Source organism: Salmo salar, chromosome 04 (assembly GCF_965601325.2).
Source record: "Salmo salar chromosome 04, fSalSal1, whole genome shotgun sequence".
NCBI lineage: Eukaryota > Metazoa > Chordata > Actinopteri > Salmoniformes > Salmonidae > Salmo > Salmo salar.
In genome coordinates, this window is record NC_138294.1 from 624691 (window position 1) to 642500 (window position 17810).

At 41.8% G+C, this 17810-nt stretch overlaps 4 non-coding genes across 4 annotated transcripts; all 4 read left to right on the forward strand.

Moving 5' to 3' along the window:
* The first annotated feature begins 2735 nt into the window (after positions 1-2735).
* On the forward strand, positions 2736-2899 carry LOC123744310 (U1 spliceosomal RNA). The gene has a single exon (XR_006770890.2). It is a non-coding gene; the product is annotated as a U1 spliceosomal RNA (small nuclear RNA).
* A 2900-nt stretch (positions 2900-5799) lies between these two features.
* On the forward strand, positions 5800-5963 carry LOC145878696 (U1 spliceosomal RNA). The gene has a single exon (XR_014392245.1). It is a non-coding gene; the product is annotated as a U1 spliceosomal RNA (small nuclear RNA).
* Positions 5964-8994: 3031 nt separating this feature from the next.
* Positions 8995-9158, forward strand: LOC123742616 (U1 spliceosomal RNA). Its single transcript, XR_006769769.1, has one exon. It is a non-coding gene; the product is annotated as a U1 spliceosomal RNA (small nuclear RNA).
* A 2885-nt stretch (positions 9159-12043) lies between these two features.
* LOC123742618 (U1 spliceosomal RNA) lies at positions 12044-12206 on the forward strand. Its single transcript, XR_006769771.2, has one exon. It is a non-coding gene; the product is annotated as a U1 spliceosomal RNA (small nuclear RNA).
* The last annotated feature ends 5604 nt before the right edge of the window (positions 12207-17810 follow it).

Here is a 17810-nt window from a genome sequence, read left to right on the forward strand (position 1 = left end):
ATCTGGATTGAGGTGTTTTATTCGCTAGATAATTAAGTCATTTATAGGACCGTTTGTAATTTAAGACCACAATAAACAGGCTGCCTCACATACGGTCGTGATTGGGAGTCCCATATCATCTGAAATGGAATCGGTCTATATCACCAAGGCTCATCAACTTTGTATATTGTATCCATTACCATTCCACAGATATTTCCCTGGTCAGCTATTACCATGACAACAGACATTTCCCTGGTCAACCGTTACCACGACAACAGCCATTTCCCTGGTCAACCATTACCATGACAACAGACATTTCCCTGGTCAACCATTACCATGACAACAGACATTTCCCTGGTCAACCATTACCATGACAACAGACAATTTCCCTGGTCAACCATTACCATTCCACAGACATTTCCCTGGTCAACCATTACCATGCCACAGACATTTCCCTGGTCAACTATTACCATGACAACAGACATTTCCCTGGTTAACTGTTACCATGACAACAGACATTTCCCTGCTCAATCATTCCCATTCCACAGACATTTCCCTGGTCATCCATTACCATGACAACAGACATTTCCCTGGTCAACCATTACAATGCCACCGACATTTCCCTGGTCAGCCGTTACCACTCCACAGACATTTCCCTGTTCAACCATTACATGACAACAGACATTTCCCTGGTCAACTATTCCACAGACATTTCCCTGGTTAACTGTTACCACTCCACAGACATTTCCCTGTTCAACCATTACCATGACAACAGACATTTCCCTGGTCAACCATTACCATGACAACAGACATTTCCCTGGTCAACCATTACCATTCCACAGACATTTCCCTGGTCAACCATTACAATGCCACAGACATTTCCCTGGTCAACTATTCCACAGACATTTTCCTGGTCCACTTATTTCCTGATGAAGTCAGTCAAAACAGAGAAATTCTTGCCAGTATATTCCTCTATCTGTTCATAAATTACTTTTTCCAGCATCTTAGACCGCTCACTCAAAATTGATACAGGTCTGTTTTGCTGCCCTTCTTGTGGATAGGGGTCACGCTAGCATTGGCCATATACCACAAACCCCCAGAAGGGCATTATTGATATTAGAAACTGGTTACCAACTAAATTAGAACAGTAAAAATATTTGTTTTTGTCAATCTGCATTCAGGGCTCAAACCACCCAGTTTATAATTTATAATAGATCACCTGTCTGAAAAGTACTACACACTATGAGTTGCAGTAGCCTATTCAATTGGCCCAGCGTTGTCCAGGTTTGGCCGGTGTAGGCCTTCATTGTAAATAAGAATTTGTTTCTTTGGGATAGGTGGGACAGTAGCGTCCCACCTGGCCAACATCCGGTGAAATTGCAGAGCGTGAAATTCAAATTAAATTACTATAAATATTAAACATTCATGAAATCACAAGTGCAACACATCAAAATAAAGCTTAACTTGTTGTTAATCCAGCCGCCGTGTCAGATTTCAAAAAGGCTTTACGGTGAAAGCAAACCATGCGATTATCTGAGGACAGCGCCCAGCACACAAATGCATAACAAATCATTTTCAACCAGGGAGTTGCGACACGAAAGTCAGAAATAGCGATATAATATATGCCTTACCTTTGAAGATCTTCTGTTGGCACTCCAAAAGGTCCCAGTTACATTACAAATGGTCCTTTTGTTCGATAAAGTCCTTCTTTATATCCATAAAAACTCAGTTTAGCTGGCGCGCTTCATCAATAATCCACTCGGTTTCCTTCCTTCAAAATGCATACAAAATTAATACCAAACGTTACCAATAAACTTATCCAAACAAGTCAATCAACGTTTATAATCAATCCTTAGGTATCCTAATACGCAAATAAACAATACAATTTAAGACTGAGAATCATTATCGTCTTTACCGCTGAAAAATACCAAAGAACACTCTCAGTCACGCACTTGGAAACACTACAGCCAAAATGGGAGCCACCTAGTAAAACTGCAATTTCTGGCTCATTAAAAAAAAAAACAGCCTGCAACTCTTTCTAACGAGTGTTGACATCTAGTGGAAGCCCTAGGAACTGCAATCGGGCACGATTTCGCCCTTTTATAAAAGTGCCAGCCATTGAAATCAGTGGTAGGAGGATTCCTTTTTAAGGGGAGGGGGATGGTTTGTCCTCGGGGTTTTGCCTGCCATTTCAGTTCTGTTTTACTCACAGACGTTATTTTAACAGTTTTAGAAACTTTAGAGTGTTTTCTATCCATATCTACCAATGCATATCCTAGCTTCAGGGCCTGAGTAGCAGGCAGTTTACTTTGCGCATGCTTTTCATCCAGAAGTCAAAATATCGCCCCCTATCCCTAGTAGCTACTACTGTGTCTTGTTGTTGTTGATGAAGTAGTAGGCGACTGTTTCTCCTTTATATCTGGGGTCGTATGTGATGAAACTATTCCTACAATGTCTGGAACGCTACAAAACGCTACAAAACACCAGAAATAGTTGGTGTCTTTCGGTTGGCTGTGTGAGCACGAATGTGATTTCAGCATTTCTACCGTGTTGCATGATGGGAAAAATAGTCAGACAGCGATATAATATAATAAAACAAAGTGCATCGCTTTTCCACCGCTTTGTCCGCAACTGTATTAGTAAACGTTATTAGACCCTGGTCGATATGATGTGGTATTGTCAGTAGTACAAGTGGTAACCGTTAGACAAACACCTTTGTCCTGGAATGAGTGCCCCTCTACCAACGTGTACAACTCATACTTACCTGGCAAGAGAGACACCGTGATCAAGAAGGCGGTTCACCCAGGGCGAGGCTCAGCCATTGCACTCCGGCTGTGCTGACCCCTGCGAATTTCCCAAATGTGGAAATCTCGATTGCATAATTTCTGGTAGTGGGGGACTGCGTTCGCGCTCTCCCCTGATCTTGATGTTAAAAATAATATATAAGCTGGTATTTCGAGTTATAACTCTTTCAGTTCTGTTGACAAAGAGATTTATCATCATTTACATTTTCTTCCTTATCAGATGAATGGTTATAGAATGTAGGATATATTTAAAAGCCAACTAAGGCCTCAGAGATACATTTTGTCTTCTGATAACCACAATGTGTGTGATCTGTTATTGTAGCACTGGTGATTATTTATGCCTGTCATGTCCTGATTATGTCAAGGAAAAGGCCGACTTGTGAATGGATCATTTTGCGCCCTCAGATCTAATCTGGATTGAGGTGTTTTATTCGCTAGATAATTAAGTCATTTATAGGACCGTTTGTAATTTAAGACCACAATAAACAGGCTGCCTCACATACGGTCGTGATTGGGAGTCCCATATCATCTGAAATGGAATCGGTCTATATCACCAAGGCTCATCAACTTTGTATATTGTATCCATTACCATTCCACAGATATTTCCCTGGTCAGCTATTACCATGACAACAGACATTTCCCTGGTCAACCGTTACCACGACAACAGCCATTTCCCTGGTCAACCATTACCATGACAACAGACATTTCCCTGGTCAACCATTACCATTCCACAGACATTTCCCTGGTCAACCATTACCATGCCACAGACATTTCCCTGGTCAACTATTACCATGACAACAGACATTTCACTGGTCAACTGTTACCATGACAACAGACATTTCCCTGCTCAATCATTCCCATTCCACAGACATTTCCCTGGTCATCCATTACCATGACAACAGACATTTCCCTCGTCAACCATTACAATGCCACAGACATTTCCCTGGTCAGCCATTACCATGACAACAGACATTTCCCTGGTCAACCATTACCATTCCACATACATTTCCCTGGTCAACCATTACCATGACAACAGACATTTCCCTGGTCAACGATTACCATGACAACAGACATTTCCCTGGTCAACCATTACCATTCCACAGACATTTCCCTGGTCAACCATTACAATGCCACAGACATTTCCCTGGTCAACTATTCCACAGACATTTTCCTGGTCCACTTATTTCCTGATGAAGTCAGTCAAAACAGAGAAATTCTTGCCAGTATATTCCTCTATCTGTTCATAAATTACTTTTTCCAGCATCTTAGACCGCTCACTCAAAATTGATACAGGTCTGTTTTGCTGCCCTTCTTGTGGATAGGGGTCACGCTAGCATTGGCCATATACCACAAACCCCCAGAAGGGCATTATTGATATTAGAAACTGGTTACCAACTAAATTAGAACAGTAAAAATATTTGTTTTTGTCAATCTGCATTCAGGGCTCAAACCACCCAGTTTATAATTTATAATAGATCACCTGTCTGAAAAGTACTACATACTATGAGTTGCAGTAGCCTATTCAATTGGCCCAGCGTTGTCCAGGTTTGGCCGGTGTAGGCCTTCATTGTAAATAAGAATTTGTTTCTTTGGGATAGGTGGGACAGTAGCGTCCCACCTGGCCAACATCCGGTGAAATTGCAGAGCGCGAAATTCAAATTAAATTACTATAAATATTAAACATTCATGAAATCACAAGTGCAACACATCAAAATAAAGCCTAACTTGTTGTTAATCCAGCCGCCGTGTCAGATTTCAAAAAGGCTTTACGGTGAAAGCAAACCATGCGATTATCTGAGGACAGCGCCCAGCACACAAATGCATAACAAATCATTTTCAACCAGGGAGTTGCGACACGAAAGTCAGAAATAGCGATATAATATATGCCTTACCTTTGAAGATCTTCTGTTGGCACTCCAAAAGGTCCCAGTTACATTACAAATGGTCCTTTTGTTCGATAAAGTCCTTCTTTATATCCATAAAAACTCAGTTTAGCTGGCGCGCTTCATCAATAATCCACTCGGTTTCCTTCCTTCAAAATGCATACAAAATGAATCCCAAACGTTACCAATAAACTTATCCAAACAAGTCAATCAACGTTTATAATCAATCCTTAGGTATCCTAATGCGCAAATAAACAATACAATTTAAGACTGAGAATCATTATCGTCTTTACCGCTGAAAAATACCAAAGAACACTCTCAGTCACGCACTTGGAAACACTACAGCCAAAATGGGAGCCACCTAGTAAAACTGCAATTTCTGGCTCATTAAAAAAAAAACAGCCTGCAACTCTTTCTAACGAGTGTTGACATCTAGTGGAAGCCCTAGGAACTGCAATCGGGCACGATTTCGCCCTTTTATAAAAGTGCCAGCCATTGAAATCAGTGGTAGGAGGATTCCTTTTTAAGGGGAGGGGGATGGTTTGTCCTCGGGGTTTCGCCTGCCATTTCAGTTCTGTTTTACTCACAGACGTTATTTTAACAGTTTTAGAAACTTTAGAGTGTTTTCTATCCATATCTACCAATGCATATCCTAGCTTCAGGGCCTGAGTAGCAGGCAGTTTACTTTGCGCATGCTTTTCATCCAGAAGTCAAAATATCGCCCCCTATCCCTAGTAGCTACTACTGTGTCTTGTTGTTGTTGATGAAGTAGTAGGCGACTGTTTCTCCTTTATATCTGGGGTCGTATGTGATGAAACTATTCCTACAATGTCTGGAACGCTACAAAACGCTACAAAACACCAGAAATAGTTGGTGTCTTTCGGTTGGCTGTGTGAGCACGAATGTGATTTCAGCATTTCTACCGTGTTGCATGATGGGAAAAATAGTCAGACAGCGATATAATATAATAAAACAAAGTGCATCGCTTTTCCACCGCTTTGTCCGCAACTGTATTAGTAAACGTTATTAGACCCTGGTCGATATGATGTGGTATTGTCAGTAGTACAAGTGGTAACCGTTAGACAAACACCTTTGTCCTGGAATGAGTGCCCCTCTACCAACGTGTACAACTCATACTTACCTGGCAAGAGAGACACCGTGATCAAGAAGGCGGTTCACCCAGGGCGAGGCTCAAACATTGCACTCCGGCTGTGCTGACCCCTGCGAATTACCCAAATGTGGAAATCTTGATTGCATAATTTCTGGTAGTGGGGGACTGCGTTCGCGCTCTCCCCTGAACTTGATGTTAAAAATAATGTATAAGCTGGTATTCTGAGTTATAACTCTTTGAGTTCTGTTGACAAAGAGATTTATCATCATTTACATTTTCTTCCTTATCAGATGAATGGTTATAGAATGTAGGATATATTTAAAAGCCAACTAAGGCCTCAGAGATACATTTTGTCTTCTGATAACCACAATGTGTGTGATCTGTTATTGTAGCACTGGTGATTATTTATGCCTGTCATGTCCTGATTATGTCAAGGAAAAGGCCTACTTGTGAATGGATCATTTTGCGCCCTCAGATCTAATCTGGATTGAGGTGTTTTATTCGCTAGATAATTAAGTCATTTATAGGACCGTTTGTAATTTAAGACCACAATAAACAGGCTGCCTCACATACGGTCGTGATTGGGAGTCCCATATCATCTGAAATGGAATCGGTCTATATCACCAAGGCTCATCAACTTTGTATATTGTATCCATTACCATTCCACAGATATTTCCCTGGTCAGCTATTACCATGACAACAGACATTTCCCTGGTCAACCGTTACCACGACAACAGCCATTTCCCTGGTCAACCATTACCATGACAACAGACATTTCCCTGGTCAACCATTACCATGACAACAGACATTTCCCTGGTCAACCATTACCATGACAACAGACAATTTCCCTGGTCAACCATTACCATTCCACAGACATTTCCCTGGTCAACCATTACCATGCCACAGACATTTCCCTGGTCAACTATTACCATGACAACAGACATTTCCCTGGTTAACTGTTACCATGACAACAGACATTTCCCTGCTCAATCATTCCCATTCCACAGACATTTCCCTGGTCATCCATTACCATGACAACAGACATTTCCCTGGTCAACCATTACAATGCCACCGACATTTCCCTGGTCAGCCGTTACCACTCCACAGACATTTCCCTGTTCAACCATTACATGACAACAGACATTTCCCTGGTCAACTATTCCACAGACATTTCCCTGGTTAACTGTTACCACTCCACAGACATTTCCCTGTTCAACCATTACCATGACAACAGACATTTCCCTGGTCAACCATTACCATGACAACAGACATTTCCCTGGTCAACCATTACCATTCCACAGACATTTCCCTGGTCAACCATTACAATGCCACAGACATTTCCCTGGTCAACTATTCCACAGACATTTTCCTGGTCCACTTATTTCCTGATGAAGTCAGTCAAAACAGAGAAATTCTTGCCAGTATATTCCTCTATCTGTTCATAAATTACTTTTTCCAGCATCTTAGACCGCTCACTCAAAATTGATACAGGTCTGTTTTGCTGCCCTTCTTCTGGATAGGGGTCACTCTAGCATTGGCCATATACCACAAACCCCCAGAAGGGCATTATTGATATTAGAAACTGGTTACCAACTAAATTAGAACAGTAAAAATATTTGTTTTTGTCAATCTGCATTCAAGGCTCAAACCACCCAGTTTATAATTTATAATAGATCACCTGTCTGAAAAGTACTACATACTATGAGTTGCAGTAGCCTATTCAATTGGCCCAGCGTTGTCCAGGTTTGGCCGGTGTAGGCCTTCATTGTAAATAAGAATTTGTTTCTTTGGGATAGGTGGGACAGTAGCGTCCCACCTGGCCAACATCCGGTGAAATTTGCAGAGCGCGAAATTCAAATTAAATTACTATAAATATTAAACTTTCATGAAATCACAAGTGCAACACATCAAAATAAAGCTTAACTTGTTGTTAATCCAGCCGCCGTGTCAGATTTCAAAAAGGCTTTACGGTGAAAGCAAACCATGCGATTATCTGAGGACAGCGCCCAGCACACAAATGCATAACAAATCATTTTCAACCAGGGAGTTGCGACACGAAAGTCAGAAATAGCGATATAATATATGCCTTACCTTTGAAGATCTTCTGTTGGCACTCCAAAAAGTCCCAGTTACATTACAAATGGTCCTTTTGTTCGATAAAGTCCTTCTTTATATCCATAAAAACTCAGTTTAGCTGGCGCGCTTCATCAATAATCCACTCGGTTTCCTTCCTTCAAAATGCATACAAAATTAATCCCAAACTTTACCAATAAACTTATCCAAACAAGTCAATCAACGTTTATAATCAATCCTTAGGTATCCTAATACGCAAATAAACAATACAATTTAAGACTGAGAATCATTATTGTCTTTACCGGTGAAAAATACCAAAGAACACTCTCAGTCACGCACTTGGAAACACTAAAGCCAAAATGGGAGCCACCTAGTAAAACTGCAATTTCTGGCTCATTAAAAAAAAAAAACAGCCTGCAACTCTTTCTAACGAGTGTTGACATCTAGTGGAAGCCCTAGGAACTGCAATCGGGCACGATTTCGCCCTTTTATAAAAGTGCCAGCCATTGAAATCAGTGGTAGGAGGATTCCTTTTTAAGGGGAGGGGGATGGTTTGTCCTCGGGGTTTCGCCTGCCATTTCAGTTCTGTTTTACTCACAGACGTTATTTTAACAGTTTTAGAAACTTTAGAGTGTTTTCTATCCATATCTACCACTGCATATCCTAGCTTCTGGGCCTGAGTAGCAGGCAGTTTACTTTGCGCATGCTTTTCATCCGGAAGTCAAAATATCGCCCCCTATCCCTAGTAGCTACTACTGTGTCTTGTTGTTGTTGATGAAGTAGTAGGCGACTGTTTCTCCTTTATATCTGGGGTCGTATGTGATGAAACTATTCCTACAATGTCTGGAACGCTACAAAACGCTACAAAACACCAGAAATAGTTGGTGTCTTTCGGTTGGCTGTGTGAGCACGAATGTGATTTCAGCATTTCTACCGTGTTGCATGATGGGAAAAATAGTCAGACAGCGATATAATATAATAAAACAAAGTGCATCGCTTTTCTACCGCTTTGTCCGCAACTGTATTAGTAAACGTTATTAGACCCTGGTCGATATGATGTGGTATTGTCAGTAGTACAAGTGGTAACCGTTAGACAAACACCTTTGTCCTGGAATGAGTGCCCCTCTACCAACGTGTACAACTCATACTTACCTGGCAAGAGAGACACCGTGATCAAGAAGGCGGTTCACCCAGGACGAGGCTCAGCCATTGCACTCCGGCTGTGCTGACCCCTGCGAATTTCCCAAATGTGGAAATCTTGATTGCATAATTTCTGGTAGTGGGGGACTGCGTTCGCGCTCTCCCCTGATCTTGATGTTAAAAATAATGTATAAGCTGTTATTCTGAGTTATAACTCTTTGAGTTCTGTTGACAAAGAGATTTATCATCATTTACATTTTCTTCCTTATCAGATGAATGGTTATAGAATGTAGGATATATTTAAAAGCCAACTAAGGCCTCAGAGATACATTTTGTCTTCTGATAACCACAATGTGTGTGATCTGTTATTGTAGCACTGGTGATTATTTATGCCTGTCATGTCCTGATTATGTCAAGGAAAAGGCCTACTTGTGAATGGATCATTTTGCGCCCTCAGATCTAATCTGGATTGAGGTGTTTTATTTGCTAGATAATTAAGTCATTTATAGGACCGTTTGTAATTTAAGACCACAATAAACAGGCTGCCTCACATACGGTCGTGATTGGGAGTCCCATATCATCTGAAATGGAATCGGTCTATATCACCAAGGCTCATCAACTTTGTATATTGTATCCATTACCATTCCACAGATATTTCCCTGGTCAGCTATTACCATGACAACAGACATTTCCCTGGTCAACCGTTACCACGACAACAGCCATTTCCCTGGTCAACCATTACCATGACAACAGACATTTCCCTGGTCAACCATTACCATGACAACAGACATTTCCCTGGTCAACCATTACCATGACAACAGACAATTTCCCTGGTCAACCATTACCATGATAACAGACATTTCCCTGGTCAACCATTACCATGCCACAGACATTTCCCTGGTCAACTATTACCATGACAACAGACATTTCCCTGGTTAACTGTTACCATGACAACAGACATTTCCCTGCTCAATCATTCCCATTCCACAGACATTTCCCTGGTCATCCATTACCATGACAACAGACATTTCCCTGGTCAACCATTACAATGCCACAGACATTTCCCTGGTCAGCCGTTACCACTCCACAGACATTTCCCTGGTCAACCATTACATGACAACAGACATTTCCCTGGTCAACCATTACCATTCCACAGACATTTCCCTGGTCAACCATTACAATGCCACAGACATTTCCCTGGTCAACTATTCCACAGACATTTTCCTGGTCCACTTATTTCCTGATGAAGTCAGTCAAAACAGAGAAATTCTTGCCAGTATATTCATCTATCTGTTCATAAATTACTTTTTCCAGCATCTTAGACCGCTCACTCAAAATTGATACTGGTCTGTTTTGCTGCCCTTCTTGTGGATAGGGGTCACTCTAGCATTGGCCATATACCACAAACCCCCAGAAGGGCATTATTGATATTAGAAACTGGTTACCAACTAAATTAGAACAGTAAAAATATTTGTTTTTGTCAATCTGCATTCAGGGCTCAAACCACCCAGTTTATAATTTATAATAGATCACCTGTCTGAAAAGTACTACATACTATGAGTTGCAGTAGCCTATTCAATTGGCCCAGCGTTGTCCAGGTTTGGCCGGTGTAGGCCTTCATTGTAAATAAGAATTTGTTTCTTTGGGATAGGTGGGACAGTAGCGTCCCACCTGGCCAACATCCGGTGAAATTGCAGAGCGCGAAATTCAAATTAAATTACTATAAATATTAAACTTTCATGAAATCACAAGTGCAACACATCAAAATAAAGCTTAACTTGTTGTTAATCCAGCCGCCGTGTCAGATTTCAAAAAGGCTTTACGGTGAAAGCAAACCATGCGATTATCTGAGGACAGCGCCCAGCACACAAATGCATAACAAATCATTTTCAACCAGGGAGTTGCGACACGAAAGTCAGAAATAGCGATATAATATATGCCTTACCTTTGAAGATCTTCTGTTGGCACTCCAAAAGGTCCCAGTTACATTACAAATGGTCCTTTTGTTCGATAAAGTCCTTCTTTATATCCATAAAAACTCAGTTTAGCTGGCGCGCTTCATCAATAATCCACTCGGTTTCCTTCCTTCAAAATGCATACAAAATGAATCCCAAACGTTACCAATAAACTTATCCAAACAAGTCAATCAACGTTTATAATCAATCCTTAGGTATCCTAATACGCAAATAAACAATAAAATTTAAGACTGAGAGTTGTTATTGTCTTTACCGGTGAAAAATACCAAAGAACACTCTCAGTCAGGCGCTTGGAAACACTTCAGCCAAAATGGGAGCCACCTAGTAAAACTACAATTTCTGGCTCATTAAAAAAAAAAACAGCCTGCAACTCTTTCTAAAGACTGTTGACATCTAGTGGAAGCCCTAGGAACTGCAATCGGGCACGATTTCGCCCTTTTATAAAAGTGCCAGCCATTGAAATCAGTGGTAGGATGATTTATTTTGGGAGGGGTGGTTTGTCCTCAGGGTTTCGCCTGCCATTTCAGTTCTGTTTTACTCACAGATGTTATTTTAACAGTTTTAGAAACTTTAGAGTGTTTTCTATCCATATCTACCACTGCATATCCTAGCTTCTGGGCCTGAGTAGCAGGCAGTTTACTTTGCGCATGCTTTTCATCCGGAAGTCAAAATATCGCCCCCTATCCCTAGTAGCTACTACTGTGTCTTGTTGTTGTTGATGAAGTAGTAGGCGACTGTTTCTCCTTTATATCTGGGGTCGTATGTGATGAAACTATTCCTACAATGTCTGGAACGCTACAAAACACCAGAAATAGTTGGTGTCTTTCGGTTGGCTGTGTGAGCACGAATGTGATTTCAGCATTTCTACCGTGTTGCATGATGGGAAAATAGTCAGACAGCGATATAATATAATAAAACAAAGTGCATCGCTTTTCCACCGCTTTGTCCACAACTGCATTAGTAAACGTTATTAGACCCTGGTCGATATGATGTGGTATTGTCAGTAGTAGAAGTGGTAACCGTTAGTCAAACACCTTTGTCCTGGAATGAGTCCCCCTCTACCAACGTGTACAACTCATACTTATCTGGCAAGGGAGACACCGTGATCAAGAAGGTGGTTCGTCCAGGGCGAGGCTTAGCTAGTGCACTCTGGCTGTGCTGACCCCTGCGAATTTCCCAAATGTGGAAATCTTGATTGCAGACTTTCAGGTAGTGGGGGACTGCTCTCTGCTGATCTTGATGTTAAATTCATTTGCGTCTTAAGTGACTGTCATTCTCAGAGTTCTATTGAGTTTCATCAGCATTTTACTGTTCTTCCTCTTCAAATGAATGGCTTCACAATTCAGGATCTATTTAAAAAAAACTCATTTTTATTTCGTCCTAGAGGTGTGTAGTCATAGACCTAGTGGTGTGTAGTCATAGACCTAGAGGTGTGTAGTCATATATTTAGTTGTGTGTAGTCCTAGTGGTGTGTAGTCCCAGTCCTAGAGGTGTGTAGTCATAGACCTAGTGGTGTGTAGTCCTAGTGGTGTGTAGTCCCAGTCCTAGAGGTGTGTAGTCCTAGTGGTGTGTAGTCCCAGTCCTAGTGGTGTGTAGTCCCAGTCCTAGTGGTGTTTAATCCCAGTCCTAGTGGTGTGTAATCCCAGTCCTAGTGGTGTTTAATCCCAGTCCTGGTGGTGTGCAGTCACAGTCCTAGTGGTATGTAATCCTAGTGGTGTGTAATCCCAGTCCTAGTGGTGTGTAGTCATAGTCCTAGTGGTGTGTAATCCCAGTCCTAGTGGTTTGTAGTCAAAGTCCTAGTGGTGTGAAATCCCAGTGCTAGTGGTGTGTAATCCCAGTCCTAGTTGTGTGTAATCTCAGTCCTAGTGGTGTGTAATTAGATACATCTCATACATTTGTAGCAGCAAGCATATTTAGATGTAAAAAGGGCATTCCTCTTTCCCCAAAGACACTCTCTGGTCCCTCTGTCCTCTTGTCTGTCTCGACTTGGCATCAAGTGTAGCAGTTCACCCCCTGTGTCCTCCTCTTCACCAATCAATAACTAATTAGTGACCTTAATTCGTCAATCAAGTGCAAGGAAGGAGCGAAAACCCGCAGACACTCTGCCCTCAGTGAAATTAGCTTGACGCTGTAGATGATCAACTTCTAAATCTGTGAGATTTTTAACCCAGGATTTTTATTTAGAATTTGGGGGAATTTAACCAGGAAGTCAGAGGTCTTTTCTCAATTTGATTTGCTCAACTCCTACATCCTCTCCTTCCTCTCTGGCATTCCTTTTGAAAAATCGAGAAGAGGCGGCGAGGAGAGGAAACAAAAAGGAGCTTCTATGAAATGAGACTCTCCTCAACTCGCGCGTCGTCAGGCAGATGACGTCTACGGGGTGGATCCCAAAATAAATGTATAAAGTGATAAAAAACAAACAATTAATTTACATATTCTAGATAAAACATTAAGTAGCCTACTGTTTTTAAATGTCTGTATGCTTTTCTCCTCAGACAGAACAACAGCTGATTAAAAGGGTGTGTGAGCAGATATCAAAACTCTTTCGTGAAGGACTCAGGTAGGATACACATGACTATCCTCGGGGGGAAAGGGGACTATCGAGGAGGGGAGGACAAGTCTTCCGTTCGACCTACTAATGAACTGACATCTCCTCCACCACTCAACCACTTATCAGTTTCCGGGTCACAGAGGAGAGAGGACAGAGGAGAGGGGTGGAGGACTGACTTTTTCTCAAATGAGAAAAAACCATAGAACTTAATTATCATAGAAGTGCTGCCAGTTTCACAACGATGGGTCATGGAGAGGATAGGTAGATCTGTGTCAAGTCAAAATGATTTTATCAAAAAACAAGTTTCCACAGTTTAATCAACATGATACAGAACATTACTGAAATATGAGAGAAGATTGAAGTTATAATTTAGCCTGAATATGACAGGGCTTATTATAGCAATGTAAGGATCTAGATGTGACACCATATATTTATATTGTGCAATGTTTGACTATAGGTCATATGAAATAAACCTGTATTGCTTCACAACGTGGCGCAGACCTATAGGCCAGGTATGCCTATGTAGCGGACATGCGCATTCTAGCCTTTCTAGGGAGTTTTTCCTAGCCACCGTGCTTCTACACCTGCATTGCTTGCTGTTTGGGGTTTTAGGCTGGGTTTCTGTACAGCACTTTGAGATATCAGCTGATGTAAGAAGGGCTATATAAATACATTTGATTTGATGAATCAATCTCATGGTCTGGTTATGAGGTAACCCTGCCCAAATAAGAACATTTCCTCTTGGTCTCATTGGTCAAGACGTTGGTTTTCTCCCGTGGGAGATCGGGGGTTCACGACTACGTCCGTTACATCTATAAAGGCCTATCTCACCCCAACCAATATGTACTAACGATCGTCAATCAGTTTTCAACATCTACTTTCATCTCATGCTATCTTATCTTATCACCAAGGAAGAAAATGCATTGATCACCATTCACTCCCAGGTACAAAAATAGTCTGTCACGCCTGCCTGCCGCTCCCCCGCTCTAGCGCTCGAAGGCGACAGGCTGCCCATCATTACTCACACCTGTCACCATCGTTACGCGCATCAGTGCTCATTGGACTCACCTGGACTCCTTCACTTTGTTGATTACCCCCTCTATATCTGTCTGTTCCTCAGTTTGTTCCCCGTGTCAGCGTTGTGGTCGTTTCGTTTTTCCCCTGGCCATGCGCTGTCCGTTGTTTATTAAATGTTCACTCCCTGTACTTGCGTCTCGTCTCCCAGCGTCTGTCCTCACAACAGATGGAGAGACGATATGAGCGTGTCCTAATAATCCCTCTTCGTCATGAAGTGTGCACTCGTTCACTACTCCCTATTGATTCATGGGCTAGACATAGTTCACATGTAGACCTACAGTACTAGTAATTTCCTTTGAAATCCAATAAGGGAAGTGCTCAAGTGCACACTTCGAAAGAGAAAGAGCTTATTGGGACACAGACCACGACTAGCTTGGAATGCAAATAATATTGTCAAGTGATACAGTGGTGAAACAGAGCACATCAGTGGGACTCCATATTGTCAACAACAACAGCAGAATAGCAGAAGAGGGTGACGTGAATGATATTGTCTGGAACAACAACAACAGCAGAATAGCAGAAGAAGGTGACGTGGATGATATTGTCTGGAACAACAACAGCAGAATAGCAGTGAAATGTGTGAGAAGATTTGATACTGTATCCAGGAAACAAGGTGTTGTAACATCAGAAGTCCAGCAGGTGGCGTGAGTGAGCCAGCAAACTATCCCATTCAGTCAGTCCCTCACAATACCTTCAAGTTAGTTCTGAATGACAAACACTCGTACCTGATCTATCTACACAACACATTTCTATACCTGAACACTTAACGTTTTTATTTTAACGTTGCACCCACCTGAACAGACCACATGCAGATGTATTTCACCCACTAGCTACAGACAGAGCATCAGCTTTCATTTCCAATCTCTAACCTTAACCATTAGATCAGGGGTGTCAAACTAATTTTGTCCCGAGAGGCGCCATCGGTCTTCAATGAGGTCTTCAATCAAAATTGGTTATATTTCCTTGCCGTCAAAATTTGCACTAAATAGTCCTCCATTCATAGTTTTTGGAATGTGCATTGCTCCCTGACTGTCTGTCTAGTGATTATTAGCAATCTGGAAAGGCATGAATATAGGTCCATTATCCTTTCTACACAGCACCACCAGGTAGTGACTGAGGAGACTAACACCATCAGGTAGTGACTGAGGAGACTAGCACCATCAGGTAGTGACTGAGGAGACTAGCACCATCAGGTAGTGACTGAGGAGACTAGCACCATCAGGTAGTGACTGAGGAGACTAGCACCATCAGGTAGTGACTGGGAGGAGTCTGTAATATAGAGACTAGCACCACCAGGTAGTGACTGGGAGGAGTCTGTAATATAGAGACTAGCACCACCAGGTAGTGACTGGGAGGAGTCTGTAATATAGAGACTAGCACCACCAGGTAGTGACTGGGAGGAGACTGTAATATAGAGACTAGCACCACCAGGTAATGACTGGGAGGAGTCTGTAATTTAGAGACTAGCACCACCAGGTAGTGACTGTGAGGAGTCTGTAATATAGAGACTAGCACCACCAGGTAATGACTGGGAGGAGTCTGTAATATAGAGACTAGCACCACCAGGTAGTGACGGTGAGGAGTCTGTAATATAGAGACTAGCACCACCAGGTAGTGACTGAGGAGTCTGTAATATAGAGACTAGCACCACCAGGTAGTGACTGTGAGGAGTCTATAATATAGAGACTAGCACCACCAGGTAGTGACTGGGAGGAGTCTGTAATATAGAGACTAACACCACCAGGTAGTGACGGTGAGGAGTCTGTAATATAGAGACTAGCACCACCAGGTAGTGACTGAGGAGTCTGTAATATAGAGACTAGCACCACCAGGTAGTGACTGTGAGGAGTCTATAATATAGAGACTAGCACCACCAGGTAGTGACGGTGAGGAGTCTGTAATATAGAGACTAACACCACCAGGTAGTGACGGTGAGGAGTCTGTAATATAGAGACTAGCACCACCAGGTAGTGACGGTGAGGCCTATCCATGTAATATCCTGTGATAAGACCTCTAATAACTGATGATTAATATTTATTGATTAGATTGTCTAATAACTTAATGGTGATACTTTGACTGTCCAGATAAAACTTTTTGCTGACTGTCATCACTATGTGTGACCAGGGACGCCACAAACTCTGTCTTAGGTCAAACTATGAAACTGTTCTGCAACAATTAGAATGGTGTGGAATATAGGAGAATGGATTGGAAGAGAACAGAAAGGAATAAAATCTGGTTAGATAAATGAATACTACTATATTGCAACTATCACGCCGAAAAATATTTACAAATAAATGATTTTGCATCGGTCACAAACTATGTAATCGTATTACACGTATAACAATGAGTTAAACACATAAACAAAACAGAAGCTTTATAACAGTCAAAATAATCTTTAGAACAGCCAAAATAAACTGTATAACAGGCAAAATAAGCTGTATAACAGGCAAAATAATCTTTAGAACAGCCCAAATAAGCTGTATAACAGGCAAAATAAGTTGTATAACAGGCAAAATAAGCTTTAGAACAGTCAAAATAAGCTTTAGAACAGTCAAAATAAGGTTTATAATGTTCAAAATAAGATTTATAACAGCTTTTGGATTGGTCAAATAATTATTCATATGATTGCCTAAGGAGTGCTGTAAAATAATCAAGTCAAGGACATGTTATTGGGGCTAGTGGCACTGTGTGTTATGCAATATAGTTTCCCCATTGTTTCCCATTATATTTCTTAGTTCCACCTGCAGGTCCCAGGTGATAGCAGGTGATCAACACACTTCAGGACCATGCTGTCTACATGAATTCGTCTGTCTGTCTGTCTGTCTGTCTGTCTGTCTGTCTGTCTGTCTGTCTGTCTGTCTGTCTGTCTGTCTGTCTGTCTGTCTGTCTGTCTGTCTGTCTGTCTGTCTGTCTGTCTGTCTGTCTGTCTGTCTGTCATAAATGGTAGTGTTTCTCTCTGTTTCTCTCTCTCCCTCTCTGCTATCTCTCTCTCTCTCACTCTCTTTCATGCTCCTGTTTCTCTCTCTCCCTCTCTGCTATCTATCTGCTCTCTCTCTCTCTCCCTCCCTCCCTCCCTCCCCCTGTGTGTCATAAATGGACTGATAGTGGGACCCGGAGCCAGAAGAGGGGCACATGTAGTCGGCCATAAACCTCCTAAACACCACGTGTCTCTGATAGACAGATAGAACGGACAGATTACAGAGAGAGAGAGAGAGA